General features: G+C 41.7%; 1 protein-coding gene across 6 annotated transcripts in view; it reads left to right on the top strand.

The window, feature by feature from the left end:
• BACH2 (BTB domain and CNC homolog 2) overlaps window positions 1-20,008 on the top strand; it is a 190,891-nt gene that overhangs the window by 88,443 nt on the left and 82,440 nt on the right. For 5 of the 6 annotated variants that reach the window (XM_030447795.1, XM_030447796.1, XM_030447798.1 and 2 more), the window contains one exon: window positions 15,181-15,332. The exons of the other annotated variant lie outside the window; for it this stretch is intronic. The gene's annotated coding sequence lies outside the window, so the exon portion shown is untranslated. The remainder of the gene's footprint in view (window positions 1-15,180; window positions 15,333-20,008) is intronic. 6 annotated transcript variants of the gene reach the window in all.

Raw genomic sequence — 20,008 nt, 5'->3', positions numbered from 1 at the left:
AAAGGTCATCCTCTGCCCTTCCACTGTGGGGGTGAAGCCTACTGAGGATGCTGAAAGACGTGGATGTTGTGATGGGAGGAGCTGGAGGGGGGACTGGAGCAAGAGGGATGCGCTTCCTCTCAAACAACAATTGCCCACACTGCTCGCATCGCAGTGTTTAGAAGCAGGAGAAATTATTTCCAAATCTAGAAGGAGCTGGTTTGTTTTTTTTCTTTCTAAGCCTTTCAGGCCTGTTTCTCAAGATGTTTGGCTGCACCAGTGCAGCAGCAGGCATTTGGAGTACTCCCTGTCTCTCTCCTCTCTTCTCACAGTCTGTCACCTCATGGCTTGGCGTCATCCCTGTCTGCTTGACACGCGTGACCCGCCCAAACCCAACAGGATCAGAAATGCAGCTTCTGTCATCTCCTAAGTTACACAGAAATCTGTTGACATTTTAATACAGTTGTGTGTAAGGAAGAAACCAAAGAGTGCCTGATCCGGAGGTGCTGACACTAGTAGTTGAGGAAGGGTGGTAAAAGGCCAGCACCTTCCCAGCCTCCTGGCATTGTTACATCTGCTGAGGATGTCCAAATAGCCTGTACCTCAGTTGGCCTTCAGCCCCTCTGCTCCTCCACTCAGGCCCTGATAGAGAAATAGTAATTTGAGAGATTTTGGTATTAAATCACCTAGTGCTGATGCTAATTCTGAGTAAGGAATCAGATGTGTCATTTTGTCTCCTGTGGGTTGGTAGTTAAACTTTTCTTACCCAATATAGGAATTATTTAACTCTGGAAAGAGGGTGTGGATCTCCAGACACTGTTTTTCTCTTCCAAACATTAACAATTCTCCAGCCATTGATGAGATCTTGAAAGTACAGACAGGTTAATATGCAGATCAGAGCGACATTTTGTTTTCTGTTTGATTCTGCTACAACAGCTCTGGCTGTTTCCTGTCTACCCACCTTCTTACTGCCTTCACTTTTTCTGCCTTGCTTTCACAAACCTGACCCTCAACTTTCTATAAGCAGCCAGGGCTAATAGGAGATGTTTCTCTCTGTCACCTGCAGAGTCCCTCCATCCCTGCCGTATTTTGCTCCTTCTCTCGTGTCCATAGAAATGCTTTGAGCCATGCTTCTCATCTGGACCTCTTTCTGCCACTGTTTCTCCCTGTCCCAGCCCTTCCATGAGAATTTTCTTTACTGTCATGACTCATGTATGGTAGAATACAGAAGAGACACAAGGTGCTCTTCCCTCCTAGGTCCTCCCTCTTCTTTTTGTTCCCCACTGCTGAATGGCAGCCAACCTTTACCCAGGGCTGGCTGGCTTGTCCTCAATAGCTTTCATCAAGTTATGTTCCTGTTTATTTTTCAATGCACCCACTAGAAACGGTTTGGTTTGGTTCTGATTTCTCATTTCTCATTCAGATCCCAGTTGATGGCAGCACACAGCAGCCTAAATTCTGCAAGGGTAGCACTGGGTACTGGGGGGATGCACTGGAGAAGTTGTGATTTAGAACCCTTCAGAGACAGGAGTAAGCCTTGGTGGACCTGGAAGTAGCTCTATTGATGCTGATCTACATTTTCAATTAAGGAAGAGCCCACTTCTTGCTTGGAGAGATGCAGCGCAGCTCCAGCTTGGCTGTTGCATCTAAGCTAAAACTCTGAGTCTTTTCAATTACAGAAAAAGCAATGTCCCATCTGAAGCTGGTTAGTTCACAGTCATCCCCTACCAGGAGAAAAGACAGCCAGTTTGAGAGGTGGTGCTGCTGACACTCAATGCCCACTGCAATGTTCTGCCTGCAGTACCTAGCACCTTTCCTGAAGGGTAAAACTGGGAATTTGGTCTGCTTACAGCTCTAAGGGACTGATGCCTGAAAATATAACAACTGTTTAGTTGTCCATTGCTGTTTCAACTCCGTGCCTAAGCTACAAGTAGTGGGTTATTAAACTAATTTAGCTTTATACTGAAGAAGTGATTTTCCTCCTGCAAATCAAGAAGCTGGGTGTTTAATGCAGTGTAATTGACTTTAGCTGCAAGACTCAATATATACTTATCTAGGATTATGACTCAATGAAATCTGACTGTGCCCAAATTGGAATTGTAGTAATACTCAGGGATTGTTTTCCACCTTTCCTGTGGACAACACTGGATGTCTTCTGGTCCTTATGATTTGGTTTACACTGCTGCTTGACCCGTGTGTTGGCAGGAGAAGCTTGAGGTGGCACTGTGTGGTGCAAGGAGTTGAAGCCAAGCAGCTGAAATAATGGGTAGCTTTTCTTCAGTCAGTTTTACATGAGTGACTTTCTCATTTTGGCATGCCCTGCTAGTGTTGGGCTGGGGAATGAGAAGTAAGCTGTGTCTGGTTTCGTTATGATAGTGATTGTAACAGGATCCACAAGATATATGAAATGAAAAGCCTTATAACATTCCAGACCTAATCTTGACCAGAGAACAAAACCTGAAATCAGTTCAGTGCCTAAACATCCTTTTGTCTTGCCTCACCCAGTGTAGAAATAAATACGGGAAAACAAATATTTATTCAGAATTTCCTCTCACTCTTTACGAAGTAGGAAGCTCTGTTGAGCCCGTTTCTACACAGAAATATTTGCTGGCCCTTGTGCATTGGCTTTTATAGCTGTGTGCTGTAATTCTGGAGAGTATTTCTGCCCAAGTAGTCACTAATGAATTTCTCATCAGCCACTCTGAACAAATGGGAAAGCATTAGATTTAATTTTTCACTTGCTGAGCTTCAGGGAGAAGTACAGACTTTTTCAGTAAGACGAGGACACTGGCACAGGTAATAAGTAACTTAGGATGACAGCTGAACAAACGGTGTGGTAAGTGTCCTCGTCACATGCTGAGGCACAAACTGTTACTCGCTCTTCCTAGAGGTATGTCCCAAACCACAACCCTTAATCCAAATGTGACCTTAAATCATCAGAAGTGCTTTCCTACTGCTATGCTTATTTTATCTATTATTTCTTTCAAGTATTAATTATCCTGTTGCAAGCAGGAAAGGAAAGTTATACTTTGAGACCAAACTAATAGATTTGGCTGGTTCTGGTACGCTGGCTTTATATGAACAATAAAATATATAACATTACTTGGTTACAATACTTGCTGTACTAATCATTCACTGTGCACCTGCCTATTTTTACATCATTTTAAACAAATGCCAGGACTGCAGAGAATAATAAAACAAGATAATCAAGGCAGAACAGACAGGTTTTGTGGTATGAGTCAAAAACAAAACACAAAAACCCTCCAAAAGCCATGAGATCTAAAAAGAAAGAGCCTTTTTCACTTAACAAAGTCAAGCTATAATCACTGAGTGCAGAGAACATTTTTCTTCCAGGACTGAGTAGTGAGTGTGGATTATGCCAGAGATTCCTGAAGCTGGCATAGACAGAGTTTAAGAGCAGCCAACAGAGCTTGCTAAGAAAGTTACTCTGTTCTGGTTGTGCAGGTGGCTTTGATTCTGACCTGATCCATACTGGTTCTTAATACTGCTTTGAGTGATGGTTAACTGGGATGGTAGCAATACTGATATTCTTTTTTTCCAGATGTCATGAAACTGAAGAAGAAATTCATGTAGCGTCCAAGTATCCTGTTTGAATTGAGCTGTTAGGGAGAACTAGACAGACATGTAAAGTACAATCTTTTGTTATTTTCCATACCCTTCTTTATGAGATGATGAGCCCTGTTTTGCTTTGCTTCCCAGGCTTAAAATTTTTTCATCATGACATTCAGGAGTCCAAATGAAAAGGAAGCCATAGCAGATACGATTCAAATTTTGCCCTCTTAGCTTACATCAAAACATTAATGTACATTTGTATACTGTTGCTAGGCAGCACTAGGTGGCAAACGGTTTGTTAGTACTGGCAATGCTCTTATGAAGCCAAATATGATCCTTTTGCTTGTTAGCTTGAGAGTGCAAAGTGCTTTTAATTCCCATTCAAATTGTCTCTGCTTCCTCTGTCATAGTACTGCCACCCCAGCACCCTGGAATACTGAAACTTCAGAGACTTTATAAGTCACTGTTAGAAGCCATGTGTTATCTTAGTTCAGGCAGATAAAAGCAGTGCTAATAAAGTGCAGTCCTCTCTCAAATCTGGCCAAAATAGCATGTCTCTTCACATTTTGGGAATGTCCATTTCACTCTAAAATAGCTGAAGTGAAACTCTGAGTTTCCCCAGTTATGTTGTAAGGTTGATGATACTCACGAATTCTGTGCTGAATATACCTAAAGCTATATGTTTCTGGACATTGTTTCAAAATCACAGTTGAGACTGCATTTTCTTTAGGTTTGTTCCATAAATGTAGCTGTGCAGTGATTTCTTCTTCTTCACAGAAGAGCTGTGTAAATTGCCTGCATCAAGATGTTTTGTCATTGAGAACAAGACTTGCATCTAAATCCGCGTCTGCTCCAGAAGTGTACAGAGTACAATATTTTTCAAATACTTCTCAGTATTTGAATTATGTCCAACCACCTACATAGTTTGGGAAATAAAATCTTGTGTCATCTCCAGCTAGTGAATAATTTGCTTTTCACTTTTTGTGCCATTTGTTCCACCATTCCGTCTATGCCACTGCTTTGGATTTAGCCTATTTGTTTTAAAATCTACTACTGTATTACTCTCAGCAGCTGGTGTTTAGATGGGTCCTCCTCCATCTTCTCCAAAGTATTTAACAGTTCTCTTTGCCTTGTTTTTAAGAATTAGTAGAATGCTCTATAAACTATGAGCTACTGATTCAAACCAAGTTGTGCCTGAAGCATCACTGCTGATGTACTCCAACTGCTGGTGAATGCTCATTTTGCAGCAGCAGTCTGGAGTTACTGTCAGGCAAAACACAGAAATGGGACATCACATCATCTCCACAACGCTATCTCAGTTTACCAGCAAAGGCTAATACAGACATGGCCATTGATTTTTCACCCATCCAGGGATATTCTTCTAACAGGAGCATGGATCCACTGTTTAATATTTCAAATACTGTCTCCATAATCTATACATTATTGTTCCACTTAGCAGGGCTCTGTGTTCCATCCCAGCCTTGACACCTGAGTGATACCCATTAAGCCTGGTTCTTCTGCCCCAGTCATCCCCCTTCCATCTTCATGCTAATGGAGTATCCTAATCCTCTTTCTGTTGTGAAGTCTCACACCTGTTTCACCTTTTGGTTTCTTTTTTTATTGTTCTAATGGTTTCACTATTCCAGGATAGATTCCCTGACAGAAAATCCACAGTGCACCTCTCTAGCATCACTCTTATCCCCAGAGTAGCAACCACACTGTTTTATATCACCTCTTCTTTAGAAAACACCATTTGAGGCAGTAGCAGTCTCACTTTATCTTTCCTTGTTTAGAAGATGTGAAAATAATGAATCGTTTTGGGGGAGGTGTGACCTGTGGGATGAAGACACTTGGGAGTGTTTGCTGAAAGCATCAGGAGGGCAATCACTCCATTATCTGAGCATTAGTTTAGAGGGTGGGAAATCAGTGTGGTCTGAAGTCTCACTGAACCTTGATTCTTCTCCTATCTGTCTTTTCCGAGAAGGTACTTAATTTTGAAAAAGTTCAGGAAGGGGGGACAAATTTCCAGGATTACCTCTGGGGAAAAGATCCTGCCGGGGAAGGAGGAAATGCTTCTAATAGTCTTTGCAAGGTTTAATCCCAAGAAAATGCCATAAAACCAGTGTTTCCACTCAGACTTGGCAGCATATTTTTTCTGTAACGGAACCTGGTTTTGGCTTCTTTGTAATAAAGTCTGATTCAGGCTGTTCTGAGTTTACTGAGGAGAGTAAAATATGTTTTTGACAGATGTTTCCTGTGATCCGGCAAATACAAACACTCCTCTGAGATGACAGGCAGCTTGTTTACATCGGAAATCTATTTAATTTTTTTTTTTTATTAAAAACAAAAAAAAGCTACAAAAACACATAAACACAAAGCAACATTCAGATCAGTCATTCTGATCAAGGCAGTGTCAATTATTAGGCTGCTAAGGGAACCGATGACTCAACTTAGGCTCAGCGCTGCGGCGGTCTCCGAATTTCGGTTTCATAGCAGATTCTTTTCAGGAATGCTTTTCATTCATACCCGGCGTTTGAACCTTTCTGGAAGCATCTATCATGTTGTGATTGTACACAAGAGACCGGCGTCAGCCCGCGCCAAGTGATTGTGCAGAATTTGGGAGGCATCCCCATGCCTTGGTGTGGTACCGAGCGTCCAGTGGGAGAGAGGGGTCCTTTGACACCCATCAAATTGCGCGCTCGAACCCTCCCCACGCGCCACCGGGTTGTCGGTCAGCAGGTTAAACTTATGAACACGTTCACATCAATAAAATTGCAAAGCATTTTGAATCAGAGAGCAAAATGTTTTGATCGGATCCCGTGCTTAGTAATTCCAGCAAGAGCGCTTCTTAAAATGGATGAGTCAGAAATGGAAATGCAAAGCATTTCTCTGAACGGTGGCCGGAAATTGTCTCTGAAAACTGAAACAGAGCCCAGACCGCAGTTTTATCTGTTCGCTCAACAATTTTAGAGCTGCGAAAATCTCTTTGTCTTTGGGAGACATTTTGATTCCTCTCTTCTCATGCTGGTGCGATCCTTAGGCTGGGTGATCAACCATGTCAGGACTGTCTGATGTATCTTACATTTTTGGTTTTAAGAAATGAGTGCCCGGGAAGTGGCTTCATTGCCTGTGGTGCAGCCTGATGCTATCACAGCATGTGGTAGAGGTGGGTGAAATTATTAGGCAGTATGGCATGTTGCAATATTTAAGGTCATGTAATACTGAGGAAGAAATTCAGGGAAAGTGAGGGGAGTCACTTAGTTGCTTATTGCCCAGAGCATAGGTTATAAATATGGCACACAGGTCTACCTGCTCCAACACCAAATGCTCATTGGTTTGGGGCTGGCTGCTCTCTAGCATAGCATGGAGAGGCCCATGCTGGTGTTAGCCCCTTGGTCTATAAGGATGTAGCCCTCTGTCTGTGGAGGGAGAGTGGGGGAGGCATTAGAGTTTTGATGTTAATTGAGGTGGTCTTACTGCAAAAACACTTAAAAATCAGGATATTGGGTGATATACATAGCAACATTCTGGTCCTCATCCTTCACCCAAGATGTTGCTACTTTCTTCCTTTCTGATGTGTGGATACCTGCTGGTTATCCTTGAGAGTGAGTCTTGGATGCTTTGGACTCACTGCATGGCTTTGAACAATGTAGGGACTTTCTTCTGGCAGGAGCTGTGTGGTCTGAGGCCTGCAAATGTAAATCAGGATGAAGGAGGACAAAGTAATATATATGTCTAAGGGACTTGCAATTCCCATGGCAAAGCCAGTGAAGTAATGCTTATTTCAAAGAGAAGATGGTGTGGGTGATTTTTCTTAATTACTGTTTACCTAAATAAATAAATAATGCATATTCATGGCTTTAACTAAAGTAACTCATGTTAAAATGTTTACTTCTCTTGAGAATAATTATTAAGCGTGGGGTGGAGGGGTGCAACAATTAATAATAATACATATTACATAACATTTTGATTGGAATAGTAAACATTATGCTAGAAATAAAAGCAAAACCATGGAGCTGTCTTGAACTTTTAAAAAATAGATTACTGTGCTGCTCAAAGAAATGCACTGAACTGAAGCAGTTTGGGTGAAGGGGTACAGCTCTTGGTCTAAAGTTAAATTTGGTTTTAAGCTCTCCCTCAATTCCAATTCAGAAAAAATAATGTGAGTACTGGCATCCACACAGATCAGTGTAGCAGCTGTAACACTCATCAGCACTGCTTTGAGGTTGTTGTGCCTTGATTCTTAAACCCAGAGAGGGTGGAGAGCATTTCAGCTGTTTATGTCAATAGTAAACAAAACCTTTGTGTTGTGAACCTTCTCCCTGCCCCACCCTCTGCCCACCCACACCCCCCCCACCTCCATTTCTTCCTCCGAATGGAAGTCTTTGCTCAGCTGTTAGTTTGAAATTTGGACCCATCCTTTCATGTCTTTTGGCTACAGATCTTTATCTAGTTAATCAGCTCGAAAAGAGCCACTGATGTGTTTAAAGATTTCTGTGACAGCTGCATACCATTAGGCTGAATGATTTAAAAAAAAATAATTGTAGTTTAGTGCAGTAAATACAGATTGGTCTTCTTGTTTAAGGCAAGGTAGCGAGAGAATTGAGGCTTGAACAAAAGAGAGCTGCTGCTTAACCCCGTGCAGATGAAGCTTGTGAGGAAGGTCTGCAGCCTTAACCTGCCTCCAGCTCTTTGTGACCAGCAGAGGTATGCAGTCAAGCATTGGAATGTAGCTGCTTTTTTCCACTGGGTTGGAGATGAAAGAGTGTAGAAGGTGGGTAGAAAGTAGTTAGTGGCACCAAGGCAGCTTGAGGGAGGCGCAGCCTGCCTCTGCTCCCTCCTTAAGGTTGGCACACTTTGGAGCTCCTAGTGGAAATGAGGTGGGCTCTCCTTGCTCACCAAAGTCCTTAGCCAGTCTTAGAGAAGTTGCAGTCCTCTAACTCAGGTGTCTTTTGGGGATGAAGGCTTCCAGACTTCCTCCTCTAGACCAAACTGGTCCATTTGAAGGTAGGTAGCATTGGAAGCATTGGGGACACTGGCTGGCACATAACACGCCCAGCATGCTGCTGGCACGTGTCTCCTGGATACCCTCTCATCTAGAAACCAAAAAGCGGTTTTTCTTCAACTGGAAGTGTGGTCTGACTATCAGATGTCTTTGCTCATGTCTGTCATTAGTGGAAGTCTCTTGCTGTGCTCTTAAACAGAGCAAGATGTCGAGGAATGAGTGCTGGTGGATGAGCCTTGCTCCAAGCAGAGGTGGTGGAAATGCCTGGATAACTTTAGCCCTTGTGAGGCAGCCCCTCAGGTGCTGCTGGCAGATTAATTTCCTCAATCACATTTTCTTTTTGTGCTTCAGTGGGTCAGCCCTTTCCTGACCAAACTGCCTGCTGTGCAGGATCCATGAGTGGTGTCTCTACCCCAGTAGATGAGGGTGCTAGTGGTGGGACAAAGTGTCCTGTTGGCCCATCTCCCTTCTAACAGGAAGGGTGATTTTATAAGCATGGTGTGCTTTCCCCGTTGAAAACAGTCTTTCTGGGTTTGCCTCAGAAAGATTTCTGTGGAGCAGAAATATCCATTTCACTTTTAAAATGAGAATTTCTGGGAGTTTCATCCACATGCCACCTGGTGAAGCCAGTGGCAGCAAGGCAGCCAGAGCCTCGTGCGGTGTTTTTGCAGGTTGAGAAGGTGCTGCACACATGGAGTGCACAGCACAGCAAACCCAGTATCTGCTCACAACTTAATTATCTGTGTATAAAAATTCCCCTGCTCTCTGCGTTGCCGCTAAGGGCTCACTGGTAAGATTTATGACTCTGGCTAAAATGAAGTACCATTTCCCTTTTCTCAGCATTACTGTGTGTGGCCTCTTTGGCTTTTCTTGTTAAGCTGACTTGAGTTCACCCAACGGGGAACATATTTTTGAAGCTTTTTTTCCCATCACGATTCTGCCTTTCTCTTTTTCTGTTTGTTGTAAGCCATGGAGCATTTTCAGGTGTTTCAGCTTTCCCATGCTTGGTGTGAAGTGAAGACAGAGAAGCCAAGAGGCAGCTCCATCACATGAGCTGCAGCACTGCTTGCACGGGCTTACAGTACACATGTATCTCCATCAGCATGGACTCTCTCTTCGTTGTTTGATGCACAACTGTAGCATTCAGTGTTTAGATGGGGCAATGGATCACTCCTTCACTTCATGCTAGAGCATGGGGGACCAGCTGTACAGCTTGGAGAAAGGCTGTGTTTCTCCTGCCCTTGTATTGCACACATATGTCCCCATTCAATGGCTGATGAATGTGAGGCCACAGACTGAACTTTCTCAACTGGCAAATGCTTCGCTGACTTCACCCTCGTCTGAAATCATCTGAAATTAGTTTGTCTGACATTTTAAGATGGTAGGGTTTTTTCTCTGAGTACAAAGAAAAAAAAGGGAGCAATGTTGAGCTGCAGCCATCTCTCCCAGTCACAGTTAGATGTAGTTATTTTTGTATTAGAGCTTGGAGGAAAACCAGTAGAGATGCCAGAAAAACCTTCCCAAAAAAAACATTTGTGTTAATATTTAAATATTGTTCATCTTTTGCAGCATTTTCTTATCTGTTTCCCACATGCTGAACCTTATGGGGAGTTTTTGTGGTTGACTGTGGCCTGTTCTTTCGTTCTGTATGTTAACTGTTTTCTCAATTTGCATTTTTAAAAAGAAATTGTCAGTAAAAGTCTGACTGTGACAATCGTTCAACACAGGAACATGCTTTCATCAGGGCAGGCATTGGGTCAGGAATCCTAGAGTATAAACCTAGTGGGCTGCATCATTTTTTGCTGCCCTGGAAAGTATCCTTACCTGAGAGACCCAGCACAATCCAGTGTTGGCTTATGAGATGCCAGACTCTGGGACAGCAATTCCATCCTTGTCATGGAAGCATCTTTCTCTTTCCTGTTTCCTAAGGAGAAATCAGCCAGCCAACTGAATTTGCATCACATCTGACACAAAGTATTAGGCTGTGATTTCTGCTGTGCACCGGTTTTGCAGTATGGGACAGAAAAAGTTCGTCTTGTGTCATTTGATAATGTTGTCACAGTGTATATTAATTTTCCTCTTGTACCTACCAATTCTTTCATGAGTCATACCACCAAGATAGAATATTTTCAACCAGTGGTTTTGTTTCAAGACGAGTATATTCCAGTGATAAAATCATTCTGATTTTACATAAAAAGATTTACAAGTTCCCGTGGTGATACTCTTTCACTACAGTGTCCTGCCTCTCCTAGCCCAGCCTGGCTGATGTGTCACAGAGGTGACTGCAGCTAGAGGACAAGGACGGGTGGAAAATTCCACCCACGCACATCCCCCAGCTCTTCTGAGGGTTTTCCATCTAAGCCCAGTTGGTGCTGTTAAGTGTAGCTGGGGAAAATCCAATTTGCAGACCCTAGAGTGCTTCTCAGCTGCTTTCCCCTTCAGTCAGTCTGAATCTTGCTGCTTCCCCATCATGGCTTCAGTCATGATTTCTTGTCTAATTCCTCACATGATTTTGCCATTACCTGAACAAAGAGCTCAATGTCATCCCTGCTGTTGACACAGCCCACCCAGACAAGGACATGCCACAGAGTGGGTCCTCACAGTCCTGGGTGGGTATCTCCCAGGTACCCTGGTCCTGGTCTAAATCTCCACAGTTGGAGTGGTCTTGGGTGTCCCAGCTCCAGGGGCTGGGGAAGAGGCTGCTGTGCCCTTCATGCTCCTGGTTTGGCTTCCCCTGGTGAAACCCTGCAGATGAGCACAGACAGGAGTGATGGATGAGAATGTTCCTTCTCTTCGGAAGGACTGAGCAGGTTATTAAGAGGAAATTAGATGCAGTGATAGTGAAGCAAGGTATCATCTTGGGTTTAATTTACAGATTTCAGGGACAGATCCTGCACTAGATGTTAGGAGCATTGCAAATGCCTTCTCAGCCTCAGGCAATCCTTCAAGCAGTTGCAAGCTACAAATGTTCCAAATAAGTTGCTTCAAGCAGAAAGAAATATTCTCCAGCTTCACTCAAAAACACACCAAACATAAAGAAAGCATGTTTGCTCATCTGTGATGATATTACGTGCAATAGACTGAGATCCTTGACTTCACTGGGACAAAATTCTGCACACATTTGTGTAAGAAGCATTGCGCTCCACCAAGTGAGGCATCACTTCAGAAAACACCAGCTTTGTTTGCACATCTGTGCTCACTTCTTCCTAATTGCTGGTTCCCAGCCTTCCTTAAGTATTTTTTTCCTGTCTGTGAAAAGCTCACCAATTTATCATGTGAGTACATTTTACTTAGCCCTTATTTTACATGCCCATTGTGAAAGCTTGTATGTTTACTAACCCCACTGTGTATTTGCTGCTTGCCTCCCTCATTGTCCACTTCTCTGCTTTTCTTGAGCATGATTACCCAATTTGCTATATTTGGAACATCTTTCATGCTAACTGGAGTACTACCCAGCTACATCCATCATACTTTCCCCAAATCATCTTTCCTGGTTTGTTCATTGCAAACTAAACAACTTACCAGTTTGCCTCCTTTTAAGCATCAAAGCTCTCATGATTTCACATTAACAACTCAATCTCTCTTTGAAATGCAACCCCTGAATAACAGAAATCCAAGCTGGAAGGTGTTTTCTTGAAGCAAATAATTGTTTAGCTTTATGCTTCCTCCTTCAGTTGTGGTGTGTAGCATTGTTTTCCTTTACATTTGCATTCTTCAATGCTAATTTGAGCTGCCAAGCAGTACTGGAAGCCCTCAGAAGGGGGAAAAAAGGTAACCTGGTTCCAAAATGTACAAGAGGTTGTTAAACAACGGTGTGGGGTTTTCTTTTTTTTTTTTTTTTTTAAAAAAAAGCTTATATGGTTTGAATTGTTGCTATTTTTCTAGCTTTCTATGCAGCTGTAGAGGCAGATGCTTCTTTTTAAAAGAAAGATGAAGTTTTCTTGCGACACCAAGAATTGGGTCTTCAAGCTGACATTGAGCAATGATTTTGTGGTCTCTCATGGTCCTATAACTGATTGCCCATGTGTGCAGGTCTGTGCTGAGATCTGAGACCTTGATGTGAGCAAGCTTTGGAGGGGAGAGTGCATTTTCCCCTGCCAAGGATCCATGCTGTAAGCTTGGCCAGTCAGCATGATAAAGTGCTGAAACATCTCTTCAGTAGATGCACTGTTGGCTCTTCATTTCTTATAACCTCAGTTTTCATATATTCTTTCTAACTTTACATCTTCAGCAGCAGTTCTGCTTTTCATAACTTGCCTATTTCAGAAAGAAAATTCTTTTATCGAATGGAAAGCATGAAGAAGCCCTCGTGTTGAGCATAGGTGTTAAGTTTCAATCTACCCTAAGCTGACCCCAGGACAGAGAGATTCCTGCTTTCATGTTTTAGATCATGTGTAAAACTTGATGCTGGCTGGATCATCCTGCGTAGGGCAAGAATATCTAGGGAACATGGGGTGAGATACAGCGTGAGACATTTGCAGAAGGGAATGAAATGTTTGGGATGCAGCCTCATGCTTTCTACAGCAGTGAACATCAATCACAACTTCTCAGAAAAGTGTGGCATTGCAAGTCTCCCCTTCTCCTTTTTTCTTGTTTCCACGTTCCCTACTTCTGTATATTCTCCTTTTCTTCTGATGTGCTGTGGCAAGTGCAATTTTATCTCAGGAAACTAACTTTTTCTTGAAAAAACCAGCATCTTCCCTGGTTTTATTCCTTTAACCATTAAGTAAACAACAGTTATTTTTGTTCTACCAGTGATTTATGACTGAACAGATTTGGAATTTATATTTTTAGTTTTATAGGCAATTTAGATAATGTATATTTGTGACTATAAATAACTAGTTTTCTTATATTCTGTCAACGAATGTTATACCCAGTTGGAGAAAATTACAGAAAGTGAAGAGATGCAAACATTGCAGTCTTCACATAGCCTTGGGATTCTTTTCAAGTACCAATACAGATAGTCCTTAAAGGTAGCAATGTTTTGAGCATGTCTTGGTAAATCATGTAGGATGGTGCCATCCTGAAGAAATAACCTGCTTTTCATCTGTGATCCAATTCTTTACAGGGCTTGGAGTAAAATGCTTTAGCATGTGTGCTCAGAAGCTGTTCAACATATTCTACCAGGAACTATACACTTAAAAAACAAAAATCAAACCTCTTGTTTGCACTGTGTGTTACTTTGTATAATGATATTATTTTTTAACTTCTTTATGGAGTCAGTAAACAGGAAGTTTTTGCTCAAAAGTTTCCTTTACAAGTTTCAGAAGAATAGTACTCCTGTTTTTTTAAAAATTGAATCTTTATTATTATTGTTGTTATTATTAATATTATTATTTGCTTTCCTCTCAACTCTCCCATTATCCAGCTTTAGTTTGTGGTAATTCTGCAGACACAGCCCTTCCTGGGAAGACAGATACATGCCACTGCTTGTGCTGCAGCTATCCCCTTTTGTTCAAAAGAAAATCATCTTCCTTTCCACAGCCAGCCACCAACTTTATTCAACTAAATAGTAGTTAAACATTCAAATAGTTATTTTTTTCCTCCAGGAAAACAGTAAAGTGTTGAGCACTGGCAACTGAAAACTTCAACTTGAAAATCCCTGTAATTTACAAACTAATTACTTCTCCATCCACAAGTATTTCCTTCCCAACCTCATCCCCAGCCACTTCAGAGTGCAGCCACTTCCTCAATAGATGGGAGAAGCCTTTCCACAGTCAGCTGGGCCCAGATACTGGGTGGGATCTTGACTGTGTGGGGATGCCAAGACTTAAGTGCTGGGGATTTCAGCCCCTCTTCCAATGGCTGGAGGAGTGTGACACACATTTCATTATCCTGGGGATACCAACCTGCACTGATGGTGTTTCTTCTCTGAAGCTCCCCAGAGTAAAGTAGAAACAAAGGAACAAACTTGATGCTCCTAATTTAAATGCCTTGATAAAACCAAAGTCAAGCTTTGACAAAGCCCAGTATTAATTTTTTTTTTAAGTCTGCTAGGTCGTTTGGAACCCCTTTCTGGTATGATGTTTCATAGTGTGCAATTTCATAGAACCACTGAATGGTTTGAGTTGGGATGGTTCTTTAAAGTTCATCTACTCCAACCCACCCCCCCACCACCATGGCCACACCTTCCACTAGACCAGGTTGCTCAAATCCCCATCCAGCTTCACCTTGAACACTTCCAGGGATGGGGCATCTTCAGCTTCTCTGGGCAACCTGTTGCAGTGTCTCACCACCCTCACAGTAATGAATTCCTCTAATATATGTGCACAAGCATGTGCATACCCACAGTATGTTCTGGTAGAATAATCATGGAAGTGTTAGTTTACCTGTTCAGTAATTCCCAAGGGTCTCATATGTCTAAGAGCTATATGAATGCAAGAAAAACATAGGCTTTTGTGTAAGGTGTGTGTGGCTTAAAGGGAAGAGCAGCTATGTACTGGGCACAATGTAGGAGTAATATTTGACATAAAGGTCTTCTGTGTCTAAAAAAAAAAAAAAAAAAAAAAGGCCCCCAAACTGTTTATAGAATTAGAAGGAATGAAGAAAAAAATTTAGAAAAAGAGGGGTTTTGTGAAGATTCAGTGCTTGAATTTTTTGTGCTTGCCTTTATTTTATTTTAGGTTGCTATTGGCTGAGTTGCCAGAACATTGCCCTGCAAAGCTTTGGAGGGCCGATTCTTAATGGATTGCTGCAGCCTCTTAATTTCTCCATTGGTCCTGTTCCCTGCATCGTGAGAACATTTTAGCCAGCACAGAACCTAGAAAAGTTACATGTAAGTCACGATTCAAATGTCTTTCTATTTAAAGGGAAAAAAAAAAAAAAGAAAAAAAAGAAAAGGGGAAAAAAAGGCATCTTGGGGAGGCAAGATGGAGACATAAATGTTATACTTTAGAAAAATACCATAAAGCCTGTAATTCAACAGCAAATATTAGGTAGTGAATGAATTTTTATTGAAGTAGTTACTTGCTTTTTTAACCTAAATGGTGATTGTCATCTTGAAGGATTTTCTAAGTGTTCTACCATAGTAAGCCATAGCGAGAAGTACTTAAATAGCTTCTCTTCACTCCAACCCCCTAATTACACTTTATTTTTCTCTACAACTGGGTAAGCATGTGTACACTTACCTTGATGTGCTCTGCCAAAGCTGCACATGCTTAGCAGGACTTCAGCCATCCTTGTATTTTTCCCATGAGAAAACCCATATCCTTCTCTTTTGGGTTTTCCAGTATACTTCCTTTGGAGGAGCCCTGGAACTGCTTCTCCTTTGAGCCTACTGCCCTGAAAGGCTCTTTAAGCATCAACAGTATCTTTATTGGCACCTTCAGCTTCTTCCAGGTGGACCTATCTGCTTTACCTGGCTATAATAGGGTGGAGAAAGCCATGCACAAACCTACCAGGAACAAAGGGGAGCGAGGGACTGCAGACCAATTCTCCTTGGTCTGGGTGGTAGGTCCTGGTCCATGTTAAGAGCTTTGATTTTTCCTCCCAAGACGTGGAGCACCTGTGGTACTGTGCACACATTTCCTCCCCTGTTATGGCTAAATCCTCTGAAACTTCACACAGCATCATCCTGGCATGGAATTGAAGGGCTATTCTAGAGGGGAGAAATTGGTTTGACTCTTTAACTTGGCAGTGGTTCTAAGCCTAAATCTGTGATGGATCCTCAGGTGGAAGGAGCCTCTGGACCATTATAACCAAGGCATGGATGTGGTGGCCTATGAAGTCCAGAGGGTGGGACACCTCAGAGCTGCCACATTTGGAAAAAGGCTTGAGTGCAACTTTATTGCAATCTTTTTTTTCTCAATAATACCAAATCTCACTGTGATTAGAAGTTTTTTATCTTCAGACAGTGTTATAAAGTAGCTTGGCAAAAGGCTGCCTGATCCAGATACAATACAAAATTTTGGTTCACAGTGTGGCACTCTGTATGCTCCTGCCCTTTTGCATTCACTGCAGTAATAAATTCATACAACACAGGTTAATGATTAATTGGGTCAGGGCAATGAAGCCACCCCCTGCACTTGATGCTGGTCAGTTTTTCTTGAAAGCTTACTACACAGTTTTTGATCTCAGGAACTGATTTGTGATATTACTTTTTTAAAAATAGGAGTCTTTTGGAACCAGAGAGTTTATGTTAGAGGTAAACTTTTATTTGAGGTACTTTATTTGCTTATGTGATGCTAAAAGTATTATTTAAAACATGAAAAAGCTATTGCAAAAGGATGTCAGAGTTTTTTTAATGCATATGGAAATTCAGAAGAAATTTTTTTCTGGTGTGATGAATGTCAGCAAAAAACATTGGTGAAGTTGTAGGCAATGGAGAAGGGCTGGGTAGTAACAGAAATCACTCTCAAAGAGGCTTTACAAAGTGTGGGTTTGATTTTGTTTCCCAAAAAAGAGAGAGTATTGCCATTTCATTGTGGACCTGGCATACATGGTGCAGTTATTAAGCAAACCCACAATAGTGGGAAAAACATCTGGCTACAGTAGAATTTTGGATCTGGCTTGAAACTTGTGTGTAGTGCTTGTCTTAGGGGAAGAAAACTTAAAAATACAAGTTGTAACAGCTAGGCAGGCAGAAGCAACATGTTCATTAGCTTTTCTTAGCACCATTCCCATGGCATTTGGAAGTCTTATTCACAACTTTTTTGCAGGTTTTTCTCATGATACCTAAAAAGCTTAACATTAGACATCTTGCAGATTGACTATTAAAAATCCTTTCAGAGGAACTGATTTTTAAAATGGCATCCTTCTTAGGGGACTTGAAAAAGCAGCCAGAATGGATGTAAATGGAAAAAAACCTCTCTCATTCCAAGAAGTGTGTAGGAAGCTTTGCCCCACTGCTTCTTCTGCTTCACATAATCAGAAAATCACCATTTCCAACAGAGAAATCAGGTGTAAGGGCTAAATAAACTTGAAAACCAATGTTTAGGATATAGGAGCCATCATCAAATATGTGCTTTCCTTAGTGTTCTGTTGTTTGGTTGGATTTTTTAGTCTTGGTTTAGTTTGGGTTTGTGTTTTTCTTTTGGTTTGGGTTTTTTGTTGTGTTGTGTTTTTTTTTAAACTATAGTCATGTGCTTGAGGTATAGCAAACTTCTAAAACATGATGTGTGCTCTATTAGAAAACGTGTATCTCCTCACAAGTTGTTGGCCAGGGTTTCACCTGCTGTGCACAGAGAACTGTGCCAGCAGGGGCAGATGCAAGGGCAAGCTGATGGTTTCTTACTTGATTTCTTTTTTTCTTTTTTTCTTTTTTTCTTTTTTTTTTTTTTTTTTTTTTTTGTCTTTTTAATAAGAAACTCTGCTTGTAACAATTACCTTGTTGTATCCATTCCCATAGAAAAAAACCAAAGTTTCTCTTATTAATTAGGCCTGTTGCACAAGATTGACCCATCTCTAACAACCATATTCTTGCTTTTCACAGGGTGCAGGATATTTTGTAAAAAATTATATCTTCCCCCTCCTTCCATTTGTTATTTAGTTTTTCTAATACTACTAGGATGGTGACTGATCTTCATAAAAATAATACATATTGATGTTGGAATTCAAAGCAGAAGGTATCTTCCTTGTTCCGATGGCGCAGATTGGAAAATCCTGTTAAGGTGTGTGTGCCAAGAAAAAAACCAACACAAAAACAAATAAACAAAAAATTCTCCAGGTCCCCTGGCAATTAATCCTGGGCAGGATAGACCATATGTATTTTAATGAGGGAGTACAGGAATTAGGGAGCAACTGTACTCTTCACTGAGCAGCTCACAATTTGTTATCCTGAATTATCAATAATGGCAGCAAACAGGGCTTTGCTCAGGTGCTGGGGATGTTGTCCTGCCTAGGAGCAGACAATGGGACAAGGCTGCTGGCATCCCAGTAGAGAGGAGTAGCAATTCCTAGCAATTTCCACATTCTAGTCACATTTCTTGCTTTCTTTTATCCCTTTTATCCCTGTGTCTTTTCCTTTAAAAGTGGCAAAAATAACATCCCAATAAATTGTCCCAATTTGTACTGCTTATGCAGTGCTGAGAATTCAGCAAGGGTCTTTAAGTGCTTTGTTCAGGAAAAAAAAAATAGCCAGCAACTCAGAACTCAGAAACATCTGCACACAAATTTCATATTTGCTAGGGAAGAGTTCTTTAGAATACTGTCAAAATTTTTTAAAGAGATTTTTTAAAAAAGATTTCTTGAAATGTGTCCTATGACCATCTGTAGGCAGATGTAAATAATGTAAAATTTTAAGATGCAGATTTTTGTGATTAAATGTCTGTCACCCGCCTACTATGACAGCCTGGGAAAAATATATCTTTTTTAAAACTGCACCAAAAGGTCAGGTGTCTTGATTGGATTAAGGAAATAAGATTTCTGAAGGCAAAGTCTCATCCCATTGAACACTGACTTAACAAACACTCTGAACTCTTGGTACCAAACTCACTTCCCAAGTGCCACAGCCATTGCTGAAGATACAGGGGGTTTTATCCTACGGGATTTTGATGAGAGATGTAGCCACATCTGGATTTCGTTATTTTTCTGGTACATTTTCCTCTTGGAGTGCCAGTTTTATGGTTGAGAAGGCATTTTCTTACCCATGTTATGGTACCAGCATAGCAGGGCTCTATATCTTGTGTACCATCATATGGAGCAACTCTTGCCCTGAGGACCTTCACCACTCCCATAGCATTCTGTCCTAGATGTTATGCTTGCAGTGGCCAAAAGATATTTTCCTGCAATCTAGGAGAAAGCTTCTTTGCTGCTAATTAATCTGGTTACTCCTGCTGCCTGCCTATTCAGAGTAGATAAAGCCCCTGACCACTGTTGGCACTGTGTCGGTCCCCCAGCATGAGCAGGGGCTTCCCAACACCATCAGTGCCTCTGTACCTGAGACAGTCTGCTCCCCAGCCTGGGTGGCTGGGGTTGGCTTTTGATAAGTGTTTGCTGCAAATGGATCTGTTGATTAAACATATTTTTATTTTCATATACATATGTGCATATATATAAGCAAAATAGATGTTTACATTTATGCAAATAGAGTCATATCTAAAAATATTTTTTAACAAATATAACAAATACATGGACAAGTATTTTCAATATGATCTGAAAAGTTATGCTGTAGCTTCATGCAGAGGGATTGCACATGCACACATGGTGTGGGCGCTGAGCCCGCATCCCTCTCTCTCTGGATGTTTCTGACCAAGAGCCCCGTGCCAGAGGAATCCCCATCTGGGGACACGCAGTGACCTCAGGCAGAGCATCCTGCTTATGTTTGGCTGATGTGATAGAGGAGGACTTTGGTGTTTGATGCCGATCGGCACACTCAACGAAACTGAATTATTCTGGCACCTCTCCCCTTTGCTGCCACTGACGTAAGGTTGGTTTGTTCATCTCCCCAGTGGTGGGACGGGCTACATGGGCACCTGGTGTCATTGATCTGTTTACTTGGTGTTTCCCACGTGG

This window comes from Calypte anna, chromosome 3 (assembly GCF_003957555.1).
Source record: "Calypte anna isolate BGI_N300 chromosome 3, bCalAnn1_v1.p, whole genome shotgun sequence".
NCBI lineage: Eukaryota > Metazoa > Chordata > Aves > Apodiformes > Trochilidae > Calypte > Calypte anna.
Note: the sequence above shows the minus strand (reverse complement) of the source record. Positions and strands in the feature narration are given on the sequence as shown.